The 13,181-nt window shown below is 38.6% G+C and overlaps 1 protein-coding gene across 8 annotated transcripts in view; it reads right to left on the bottom strand.

Annotated features, from left to right (window-relative positions):
- WASF3 (WASP family member 3) overlaps positions 1–13,181 on the bottom strand; it is a 168,190-nt gene that overhangs the window by 117,743 nt on the left and 37,266 nt on the right. The window contains exon 2 of one of the 8 annotated variants that reach the window (XM_066258978.1): positions 10,431–10,538. The exons of 6 other annotated variants lie outside the window; for them this stretch is intronic. The gene's annotated coding sequence lies outside the window, so the exon portion shown is untranslated. Of the gene's footprint in view, positions 1–9,340; positions 9,398–10,430; positions 10,539–13,181 lie in introns of those variants that run through there. One more of the 8 variants, XM_066258979.1, reaches the window with a different exon arrangement.

Genomic DNA, 13,181 nt, shown 5'->3' with positions numbered 1-13,181 from the left:
CCATTTGCTTCTCCACCCCCACCCCCTCCTTCCTCTCTGTCTCTCTCTTCCCCTCCTGCAGCCAAGGCTCCATTGGAGCAAGGATGGCCCGGGCGCTGGGGATGGCTCCTTGGCCTCTGCCCCAGGCGCTAGAGTGGCTCTGGTCGTGCAGAGCGACGCCCTGAGGGGCAGAGCATCGCCCCCTGGTGGGCAGAGCATCGCCCCCTGGTGGGCAGAGCATCGCCCCTGGTGGGCGTGCCGGGTGGATCCCGGTCGGGCGCATGCGGGAGTCTGTCTGACTGTCTCTCCCCGTTCCCAGCTTCAGAAAAATACAAAAAAAAAAACAAACCCCACAAGCAATAACACATTAAAAATATAATAACATCATGATTAAGTGGGATTCATTCTAGAAGCACAAGGATGGTTCAACGTATGTAAATTGGTCAACGTAATACACCACATCATCAAAAGAAAGAACAAAAATCATATAATCCTATCAATAGATGCAGACAAGGCATTTGATAAAATACAACATTCCTGCATGACCAGGCAGAGGCGCAGTGGATAGAGCATCAGACTGGGATGCGGAGGACCAACGTTCGAAACTCTAAGGTCACTGGCTTGAGTGCGGGCTCATCTGGCTTGGGCATGGGATCATAGACATGACCCCATGGTCACTAGCTTGAGCCCAAGGTCGCTGGCTTGAGCAAGGGATCACTCACTCTACTGTAGCCCTGGTAAAGGCACATATGAGAAAGTAATCAGTGAACAACTAATGAGACTAGGAGCAGCAACGAAAAATTGATGCTTCTCATCTCTCTCCCTTCCTGCCTATCTGTCCCTCTCTGTCTCTGTCACACACACACACAAAAATATAACATTCTTTTATGTTTAAAATACTCTGTTTCTCTATCTCTGTCACACACACACACAAAAACAACATTCCTTTATGTTTAAAATAGCTCAACATAATAAAGGCCATATAGGACAAACATCAGCTAATATCATACTAAATGGTGAAAAACTGAAAGCTTTTTTTCTAAAATCAAGACAAGGCTGCCCAATCTCTCCATTCCTATTCAACATAGTGCTGGAAGTTTTAGCCAGAGCAATCAGACAAGAGAACGAAACAAAAGGCATTCATATAGGAAAAGAAGAAGTAAATGTTTCACTTGCAGATGACGTGATCCTGTATATAGAAAGACTACTAGAAAGACTATTAGAAACAGTAAATCAATACAGTAAGGTCACAGGATACAAAATCAATATACAGAAGTCTATTGCTTTCTTATACACCAAACAATGAAACTTTGAAAAATGAACTAAAAAAAATAATCCCTATTATAGTTGCAACAAAAAAATAAAGTACCTAGAATTAAACTTAACAAAGAATATAAAGGATCTATATACTGAAAACTACAAAGCATTATTAAAAGAAATTGAAAAAGACACAATAAAATGAAAAAATATTCCATGTTCATGGATAGGAAAGATCAACATAGTTAAAATGGCCATATTACTCAAAGCAATATAAAATTTAATACAATTCCCATCAAAATCCCAATGTCAATTTTTAAAGAAATGGAACAAAGAATCACCAGGTTTGTATGGAACCATAAAAAAGCCCAAATAGCCAAAGCAATCCTGAGAAAAAGGAATGAAGCTGGAGGTATTACAATACCTGACTTCAGATTATAGTACAGGGCCATGATAATCAAAACAGCATGCTATTGGCAGAAAAATAGAGACCAATGGAACAGAATCAAGAGCCCAGAAATAAAACCACATATATTTCAACAAATAATCTTCGACAAAGGAGCCAAAAACACACAATAGAGAAAAGAAATCTTCAATAAATGGTGCTGGGAAAATTGGAAAACCATATGCAAAAGAATGAAACTTGACTACAGTTTGTTCCTTTATACAAAAATTAATTCAAAATGGATCAAAGACCTAAATATAAGATCTGAAACATTAAATTACATAGAAGAAAACATAGGTACTAAGCTCTTGGACCTTGGTCATAGAGAACAATTTATGAATTTGACCCCAAAGGCAAAAATAAATGAATAGGCGTATATCAGACTAAAAAGCTTCTGCACAGCAAAAGAAAATGACAACAAAACAAATAGGCAGCCAACTAAATGGGAGATAATATTTGCAAACAACAGTGCCAATAAGGGGTTAATATCCAAAATATATAAAGAACTCACAAAGCCCAGTAACAAACAAGCAAGCAATTCAATTTAAAAATGGGGAGAGGACGGCCCTGGCCAGTTGGCTCAGCAGTAGAGCATCGGCCTGGCATGTGGGGGACCCGGGTTCGATTCCCGGCCAGGGCACATAGGAGAAGCGCCCATTTGTTTCTCCACCCCCCACTCCTTCCTCTCTGTCTCTCTCTTCCCCTCCCGCAGCCGAGGCTCCATTGGAGCAAAGATGGCCCAGGCGCTGGGGATGGCTCCTTGGCCTCTGCCCCAGGCACTAGAGTGGGTCTGGTTGTGACAGAGCGACGCCCCGGAGGGGCAGAGCATCGCCCCCTGGTGGGCGTGCCGGGTGGATCCCGGTGGGGCGCATGCAGGAGTCTGTCTGACTGTCTCTCCCCGTTTCCAGCTTCAGAAAAATACAAAAAAAAAAAAGGGGGGGGGGGGGAGGACATGAACAGACACTTCTTCCAAGATGACATACAAATGGTCAACAGATATATGAAAAAATGCTCATCTTCACTAGTTATTCGAGAAATGTGAATCAAAATGACAATGAGATACCATCTCACACTTGTTAGACTGTTTATTATCAACAAGACAGGTAATAACAAATGTTGGAGAAAAAGGGACCCTCATTTACTGCTGGAGGGAATGCAAATTATACAACCATTATGGAAGAAAGTATGGTGGTTCCTCAAAAATTAAGAATTGAACTACCATATGACTCAGCAATCCCTCCACTGGGTATATACCCAAAAAACTCAAAAACACTGGTATGTCAAAACAGATGCACCCCCATGTTCATCACAGCATTGTTCACAGTGGCCAAGACATGGATATAAGCCAAGTGTCTTTTGATAGAGGATTGGATAAAAAAAGATATGGCATATATATACTATGAAATACTACTCAGCCATAAGAAATGATGACATAGTATTATTTATGACAACATGGATGGACCTTGAGAACACTATATTGCTTGAAATAAGTAAATCAGAAAAAGCTAAAAACAGTATGATTTCACATATAAGTAGGATAGAAAACTGAGACTCAATGACATAGTTAAGAGTGCAATGGAGTGCAGGGTGAGGGGGGTATGGGGGAAAGGTAAGGGGTTGGAGGGAGGGTATAAAAAGGGACAAATATTGTATAAGGTGACAGAAAATGACCTGACTTGAGGTGTTGGGTATACAACCTAACTGACTATTCAAATGTTGTGGAGATATTTACATGAAATTTATGTACTCTTATTGATCAATGTCATCTTGTTAAATTTAATTTCCTAAATTAAAAAAAAAGGTAAATAAAAGAAAAATAGAAGTCAAACATTAAATTACTTGAAAAAATCAAATATTACTTTAATTCATAAAATTCTATAAAAAAAAGTCAAGATTATACATGAAATGAAGTCCCTTCAGAGTACTGTCTTCTAACCCAGGTCCTATTCTATCCAAAGCACTGCACTCTTTCTGTATTCCATACAAACCCAAATTGCTCAGAAGAAAGTTTTAAAACAGTACAAAAATCAAATCTAATACATTTCATGTAAAACTCTTCTTTCTTGCCTAGGTCTACAAAGTGAAATTTCTACAGCACCATCCTCAGCTATTACCTCCATTCATATTAGAAACCATCAGCCATAAGATAAGGCCAGGTCTTTCATTATGCATTTGGGGCCACAGTTTAGTATATGTGCTGCCAACGCAAGCCCCAGGCCACAGTTTAATTTTAATAAAGCATACATATAGTAAAGCAATAAGAGGACAACAGTTTTTCAAAATAAGCTTGCTCTGAGATGTATGGTCTGGCTGTCAACATGCAGGTTCAGCAGTGAATGCTTAGCAGATGTCTATCATCAACAGAGATCACTTAGAGGTACGTCAGACTCTAAAATGAACAACCAGTCTTCTGCTTTCCAGAAGCTTAAAACCTAACTTATTAGTCAAACAAACCATAAAGATATCTGCTTATCAACAACAGGAACCTATGTTATGCTTCAATCTTCAAATCTCCCATATGACTAACCAAGTAAAGCAATACTAAGGTTATCTAACATATTACCATGTGATTTAAAAACAAGAACAAAAACAAGTTTATAGGTCTACCTAAGTGACAGTCTAAAACAGCATGGCATATGAGCTGCATGAGGTGCTCCACCCTCAGGACAAAGTTCACAGCGGCTCTTTAAATTTAGACCATCAGTTCAGTATCATATTGATCCCAAAACCATGAAATTTTTATTCCCATGGATTTTGTCCTCTTTACCCACATCAGATATGTCCCTAACTTATCAATTTATTCCTTCTTTTGGACATAGAAATATTATTTATACTTATTGGCTCACTTTAAACAATTTCTTAAAAAGTTTTTCTTTTTTTGTTTTCTACACTATATTTTAATTTGCATTCCATTTTATTAGAAGTTTAGTGAATTCACTCACTTTTTACAGTGCACATTTAAATTCTGAAAGGGGATTGATGAGTACTAGCTAAACATTGTAGCACACTGCCAGTATTTCGACAAGTACAATGCTTTTTCATGAAACTTATTGAGGTGGCATTGGTTAATAAAATTATATAGGTTTCAAGTATACAATTCTACAATACAGTATCTATATATTGCATTCTGCACTATTGACTGGGAAAATCCCATTTATTATGTATTTTATGACGAAAGCTCGGAGTCAGAGGAGGAAATCCACCACCCCACTACTCTCTTTGCCCAGAGGATGAAATGCTAATATTCCTCCACTCCCTTGGCCATCCAGCATGGCCTATCAGAACTACTGAAGGAGTAAAAACCATTTTCATTTTTTTATTTACAAAACCTTGAAACAGTTACGACTTTCTGTAAGGTCAGCCTACAGGGCCATGCTGACTTTGCAAAGGATTCTGAAACCTCCTGTCCTATAGGTACTTTCAATACACAAATTCTAGCAACTAAAATTCCTGAATCTCACATTTTTCTTAGCTGCCTGTGAAAGTTCCCTTGATGACAACATAAAACTAAAGACTATTTCATAAGTTTCTTATTTTAAGGAAATGACTGAACTCAAGACAAACCACCCTTTTACCTGGTAATTACAAATAAATCGGTAAAATTATAACTCCAGCAATTTATCCTTAATAAATTTCTGTAACAAATAATTCCACTGGTTGACAACCAGAACTCTCAATATTCTGCAGTGAATGTATCAAATACAGATATGATTAAGAGATCATATAGTCTTACTTCCAGATCCTATGGCTACTGTTTCATAAAAATTATGTTTACTGCTTACTACTAGAAGTTCAAATCCCGCTTTTACTCTAAAAATAAACACTCTAGAGAGGTACTCTGAGCAAGCATTTCCCAGGAATTAATAAGAAGACACACTCCTTTGCCACAGTCAGGACTTTCATAATAAAGTTCTTAAAGATCCTGAGATGTTTTATTTGTGTACCAGCAGAAAACAGCTGGAAATCAAGAAAAAAAACAGTAGGATGGGGTTCCACATTCTGTTAATGTACTGATCTCTTGCAACTAAGTGACTGATCTCTGATAGACAAAGAAGCACTTACAGAAAGTGCCTTTATTATAAAGCTTGCTGGACTCCATAATCCAGCAAAACAAGTGTGTCCTTTTCTGCTGGGGGTGGAGGGAGTAGGAGAGCACCAAGGGTACCACTCAAACAGGGTTAAGTATACAGTAGACAAAAATGAAGTAACTTACAGGAGGTCACTGATGCAATGAGTTGAGCCCAAATATATTTCACTGAATTGAGTTTTCAGGATCTTTGGGGAAGTTCTTCCTCTGGTGAGCCTTCTGGCTTCTGCACTCCCAAGCTTTCCGACCTACTTAGGTGGCAACCACAGCCCTGACTCCTATTACTATCTGCTATGGCTATCTGAGGAGACTGAGATGGGTCTTTACACAGCCGCACCACACAAGCGGTAGAACAATAAAGCTAGAGTGGCCCAGGCTGTAAGAAAGGATGCTTTATAAATGGAATACAGGAGGGTAACTTCAAGAAAATCCAAACCCCATAGTACAGTGTGTTCAGGGCCACTTTTCTGGGAAATTGCTCAAAGAAATAACAAAAACAAGAAATATAATCAAACTCACAATTTAAAATATAATTTTCAATGAATAATGAATGTCTAATGAAAAGACCACCTAGCAGAAAAAGAACTCCAGCTTGGGTTTAAGGATTGCTGGGGGTCTGGCTTCACTCTGACTTCTGCCTATTCTGTGAACTGTTCTGCATCTCTAAGTTCTCCAGTTTGGGGACCAGAGTGAATAACAAGGCCTGCTTTGGAGAAAGAGCCCTACACTACAATGAGAAATTCTGGAAACAGCTTTATGCATCCACTGGCTGTGTGAGAACCCTTCTGCGTCCCACCATCAAGAAGAATAATTCCACTATTTCTGATCTTTGCTTCCTCACTGCGTTGGAACTTGACCCCATGCAAACCAGGATCATTTGAACAATAAGTTACTATACAGGTTTGCTGCAAGCATCAAATGTGATGATGTAATTAAGACATTTAACACCAAAAAACATTATACAAACATGCACTCATATGAAAACTGATACGTTATCTGTACTTTACCTTAGTTGTTATTCTCTTTCACTAAGACTCTGGGCTTCAAATTTCTAACTTAGCATTAATTTCTTTCAGTCCCATTTTTGTGTGTGTGTGTGTGACAGAGACAGAGAGAGACAGAGAGAGGAACAGACAGACTAAAAGAGAGAGAGAGATGAGAAGCATCAATTGCGGCACCTTAGTTTCTCAGTGATTGCTTTCTCATATGTGCCTTGACCAAGGGGCTACAGCTGACTGAGTGACCCCTAGCTCAAGCCAGCAACCTTGGGTTCAGGATGGTGAGCCTTGGTCAAACCAGATGAGCCAGTGCTCAAACTGGCGACCTCGGGGTTTCGAACCTGGGTCCTCCGCGTCCCAGTCTGATGCTCTATCCACTGCGCCACTGCCTGGTCAGGGCTCAGTCCCATTTTTAACATTCATAGAGGTGCCTGTAATCATGTTTCTTATTAATTAATGATGTCCTCAAGGTATCTACCCTATTAGAAGATATGTTGATAGTTTAAAAAGAGAACTAGGTTGTTTCTGTCCCTCTCTTTTGAAGGAATGGTCTCAAAATATATACACACACACACACCCCTCTGAAACTTTCTTAGGGATTTTCTGGCTATTGTTGCTATTTATTCTGTCAATTACTGGGCAATTTTCTATTTTCAGTACAGTGTTCAACCCTTTACTTCTTATTTAAGTGGTCTCCTTTACTCCTTACAACTCTGGGGGGCAGACATGGTATTCTTAGATGAGGAAATCAAGGCTCACAGAAGTTAAGAAAAGCCTTCCTAACCACACAGCTAATAAATGGCAAAGCCAAGATCTGAACACAAATCAGCCCAGCCCCAAAATCTCTGCTTGAAATTGCATATGCTTGAAATTGCAATCTGTTTTAAATAGCATGATAAAATCTCAGGCCATCATGCTCCCTTTGTCCTGTGCCTCCACACTGTACATGCTCCCTGCCCATCTCAGATGTCACATCAACTGTCATGGTATTACAGAACTTATATTTAAGTAACTTTTATCTTACTTAATAATGGCCCCAAAACATAAGAGTAATGATGCTAGCAATTCAAACATGCAAAAGAGAAGCCATAAAGTGCTTCCTTTGAGTGGAAAGCTGAGTACAATAAGATATTTTGAAAGAGACCACATTCGATAATTTTATTACAGGCAGTTCCCAAGATAGGTTCTAAAGGTTTGTTAAGTTGAATTTGTATGTAAGTTGGAACAGGTACCTTTATCTATTAAATGCAACTTCGACAGATGTTTATGTTAATATAGTATTCATCTTTACCTTTCTGTGCATATAAATACTTAAACATTTTTCAAATACACACACACACAATACACTTAGACAATCTTGGGTGGTGCAGAAGATGATGGACTTGTTGGAGAGGGTGGGATGGTGTTAGAGTCAGGGTTTGATTCTGAAGCTGGACTCAGTTTCATGAAGTAGGCATCAAGGGAGGTTTGTACAGAGCTTTCTTTCTCTCATCAGAAATGGCCCTGTAGCATCTCAGGCCTTTGGTAACTGTATGATAGATTTGGGTGAACCTCTCTGTATCAGGATCTTGCTCCTCTAACTTTGCCATTCCTGCTTCAATGAGACAAAAAGGATCAGCTAACTCTTTTGGTTCTGGAGTTTCTAGGTCCCTGTTTTCTTCCCTAAATGCTATCATCTGCTGATCAAGCTCTTCAATGGTTAGTTCTTTGCCGTGGGAGTCAAGTAACTCTATGTTATCATTTTCACTGATGTCCAACTGCAGTTGCTTACCAAGAGCCCTTACAGTTCACCAGTATGAGTTGTATGTAAGTTGGATGTTTGTAACTCGGGGACTTATTGTACAGTACATGGCCATAATTGCTCTACTTCATTAGTTATTGTTGTTAGTATCTTACTTTATCTAAGTTATAACATAGGTCTGACCGTATAGGCAAGAACATAGCATATATAGGATTTGGTACTGTATGTGGTATCAGGCATCCACTGGGGATCTTGGAAAGTATCTCCCATAGATAAGGGGGAGGGGGACTACATGTGTCCCAAATGGCCTCTTCTGCTGATAGCAAATGACTCTCAAGGAAAGACTCTCTAGTAGATGCTTATTAAAAGCAAAAATGAATGTTCTTATTTGTCTTCCACTGAAAACAAGATAACTTGAGACCCCCCTCCTTACCAAGAGAGGCAGTGATTTTGTAACTTTTTTTTAAACAGAACTTTTTTCAAAAAATAAATTTGTCATAAAACTCCAGAGGCTAGAAGGGAGTGGCTCTGGTTAGAATAAGAGTAGAAAGCTTCCAATTGATTTCTCTATCCTGATTTGTCTGAAACTTAACAAGTCACTGGTGACTATTCCATGTCCTTTTCTGATATTTGCAGCTAAACCATCTCCTATTGCAGTGATGGGCAATCTTTTGAGCTTGATGTGTCAAAATTCGCCAAAAAACCGAGCATAACTTTGGTGGTGTGTCAATTCGAGAAAAAAACCATAATTTCACGATATTTATAGTTCAAATAACAAAAATGTATAATTGTAATATATAACTATTTAATAAACCAAAAACTATTTAACTTACCTGCTTAGTGACTTCTTTGTTCATCTGTCAGTCCGTTTCTTTTGTTAGTCTTGATATTATTTAACTTGTGTGGGGTGCCGTGAACTAAGATAAGTGAGAGGGAGGGGGAATTCTTTAACTAATCTGTCTATTAGTGACTTTTTTGTTGCTGAATTGCATTGGCTAAATCTTCAATTGAAGGTTGGTATTCTGTACACTTCAAGCCCAAGCAAGCGCTACTAACTTCATCTGTCAATCTGTTTCTTTGGTTGGTTTTGATATTATTTAATGCTGAGAATACGGTCTCACAAAAGTACATAGAGGGAAAAATTGTGAGTAAAGCCATTGCTATATTTTTCAGGGTGCTAAAAGTGTCTGGTAATCGGTTCCAGGCACTCCAAATTTCCTGTTCAAAGTGGCACAACAAACACCTGAGCCCAGATGCTGTCTTGAAATTCTGCAAGTTGCATCTTATGTAAATTAAGATGGCTGCCGCTATTTCTAATGGCAAGAAACGGCACCCATAGCACAGGCCCTCGCCTCTCCCAGCCTCCCCCTCACTTATCTCAGTAATGATGGTCAATTAGAAATCCACGACACCCAGAACAGTAGATTGGATGATGGTTGCTGTGGTTATGTGGTTGCTGGTAACGGCGATCACAGGGCCCCCAGAGATGCATCCCCGCGGTATTCTGCTGCTCCCTGCTCCGCAGGCTGGAAGTGAGGTTAAAGATCCCCTAACAGCCTAACCGGAAGTACCAGAACTAGACGCTCTGTGCCGGAGTTCTGTTGTTTTGGCCTACAGACCTCTGGCAGAGAGTGTCTACACTACAGCAAATGTTTTATCCTCGGCTCCTACACCTGGCCATGCAGGAGCTAAGAATGAAATGTCCTTCTCGGCATGCGGCTCCATACTTCTCTGATATGTGGTGGCCACATGCAGCCGCAAGTGTCATCGAAAATGGCTACACGTGTCAGTAGGTTCACCATTATGGTCCTATTGCTTCCTTCCACAACAGGAATTTGTTTTCCTTCCAAAAGTAGAAATCATCAGCAAAAGTTAGACTAACAAGTCTATTAAATACATACATACATCAATACAAATACATACATGCATATACAAGAAATCTCATTGAAAATAGCAGCAGTAGTTAGCTCAGTGGGTTAGAGCATCATCCCAAAATGACAAGGTTCCAGATTTAATCTCCAGTCAGGGCACCTACGGGGAAGCAATCATAAATACATGACTGAGTGGAATAACAAATGAATGTTTCTTGCTTGCTTTTTTTCTCTCTCCCTCCCCCTTTCTCTGTCTCTCTAAAATCAATCAAAGAAAAAAAAAAAGACAGCATTAAAATATAACCTTAGGAGATAAAGCATTTATCCTTTTTTATTTCTGGGGAGAGAAAAGGAAACAGATCAAAACGCCATGGTCAACTCAAACCCTCTGGGTTCCTACTTACTCAACTTTTAAAAATGTGGTTTAACTAGTTAACTGTTCATAGCCCTCTTAGTTCAGAAACTCTGGGAACTTAAATTTAAATGAAATTTTCTAAATTTGATTATTTATTTTAGTACTTTAATGAGAAGACTACGATAAATCAAAATTTCAGTTTAGGAACAGAAATTACATTCCACCCACCCAGATAAGGGTTAAGGGTTCATTTCATCAACAACCAATGCCTGCAAGGGGAGGGATGGGAAGGAGGGGCAGGGAAAAAGAACAGGGGAGGGGAGGGAGGAGGAAATTCAAATTTTACCAAAATAATTTAAGGCTGACACCTTAAATTATTGAGGGGAGTCAATAAGCACCAAAATATAATATATAAAATCCAACACTTTGGACATTTGATATTTGAATACCAACTAGACATACAAAATAATATGAATCTAATGCTTGGCTGGTTTTATACAAAGCCCATTGAAAGTGTCACACTATTCATTAAGATTCTTTCAGACATTCCTGATAGAAATGGAAACCGACATATATCTTTAAGCTACATTACGCTACAGCACTTCTGGGGCCGGGGAGGGAACCAGAAAGCCAACTTTTGGACACATTCATATTAATAAGACATTATACTAATAGTCTTCTAAAAGGAAAAGTTTAAGAGGTTATTTTTAAATTAAATCATGTATTAGAAAAGCAAAGTACACAGTAAGAAATTACTGAAAAAGCAGGCTTCTCCAATTTTCAACATCTAAGGTTTCAGAAGTGCATACATTCTAGAAATCCTGTTTTTCAGTATGATTCAGTTTCATTTTTTTATGGACTCATTCATTCATTTCCTTTGCCAATTCACTTGTTCTGATGCCCATACATAACCAGTGTCCACATTGACCATTAAGAATGTCGTGTCCAGGTGGAGAAGGGTCATCACAGGGGCATACATCAATCATATCTATAGGGGTTGGGGGCCTGAGGGATCCAAAGAAAATCATATGTTTCTTTCCTTCTCACCCCCACCCTCCCAGAAATTCACAGAGACAAAATAACAATGGTAAAATAGACAAGCTGACAATGTATGTAAGATTGTTATATCTGCAAAAAACCTCAAAATATAAATGTCTCCTCGGTAAGGGAGAACTATTATTTTCAACCTTATTTCTTATCCTTAGCACTTCAATTTAACATTTGTCTAGAACCAGACTATTCACTTATATACTCCATGTAATGTTAAAATAATTGAATTTTATTTGTACATCATACAAAATTAAAATTACTCAATAAATCATAAGCAAAAAACGATCACCACCATCCTTCCCTTTCTCTTGGATACTTCTTTTTCTTTTGTATTTTAATCTAGTTACTCTCCTTTTGTTTTTATAGAGACTATATATTAGTTGAACACTCAAAAAACAGTCACAATCATCATTCTAAAATTCTATAGTCTAAAACATAATGACAGAACAGATAAGTTTTTAACCATTTTGAGGTTAAACTCTACCTAGAGGGTAAGATATTTATAAAACTGACATACCTTAAGACTGACTGAGAAAAAAGAGGAAGCACAAATTGGCAAAAACAAAAATGAAAGAAAAGATGTTGGTTACTATTAATCACACAAAAGTTTGCAGGAATTATAAGGAAATATCCCGAATAAATCCATGACACCAAACTAGACAACTCAAATTAAAAGGCAAAGTCCTAGAAACATAGAAATTAATAAAATTGATTAAAACTGAGAAAAGATGAATAAACTTATAGCAAATTAAGAGACTGAATTAGTAATTAAAAATCTTTCCACAAAGAAAAGCTCAGGCCCAAATGGCTTCACAAGTGAATGTCTACAGAAAAAATACCACTACTTCAGAAATTCTTCTAGAATATAAGGGGAAACTCGTTCTTAAGAACCCAGATCATTCTATAAAGCCAATTTTACTCTGACACCAAAACCAAGCAAAAATACCCTAAGAAAATTATATATCAGTATTCCTCCTGAAGCCTTACCAAGCACTGGTGCAGTGGATAGAGCACTGGCCTGGGATGCAGAGGATCCAGGTTCAAAACCCTGATGTTGCTGGCTTAAGCACAGGCTCACCTGGGTTGAGCGCAGGGTTATTGACTTGAACATGGGATCATTAGACATGGCCCCATGGTCGCTGGCTTGAGCCCAAGGTCCCTGACTTGAGCAAGGGGTTACTCGCTCTGCTGTAGCCTCCAGGTCAAGGCACATATAAGAAAGCAATCAATGAACAACTAAGATGCCACAATGAAGAATTGATGCTTCTCCATCTCTCTCCCTTCCTGCCTGTCTTTCCCTCTCTCCCTCTCTTGCTAAAAAAAAATCCCTCATGAAGATAGATGCAAAAATTCTTTTTTTTTTTTTTTTTTGGTATTTTTCTGAAGCTGGAAACCGGG

The sequence above is a fragment of the Saccopteryx bilineata genome, chromosome 2 (assembly GCF_036850765.1).
Source record: "Saccopteryx bilineata isolate mSacBil1 chromosome 2, mSacBil1_pri_phased_curated, whole genome shotgun sequence".
Taxonomy (NCBI): Eukaryota; Metazoa; Chordata; class Mammalia; order Chiroptera; family Emballonuridae; genus Saccopteryx; species Saccopteryx bilineata.
The sequence above is the reverse complement of the archived record's forward strand: the minus strand, read 5'-3'. Positions and strand labels throughout refer to the sequence as shown.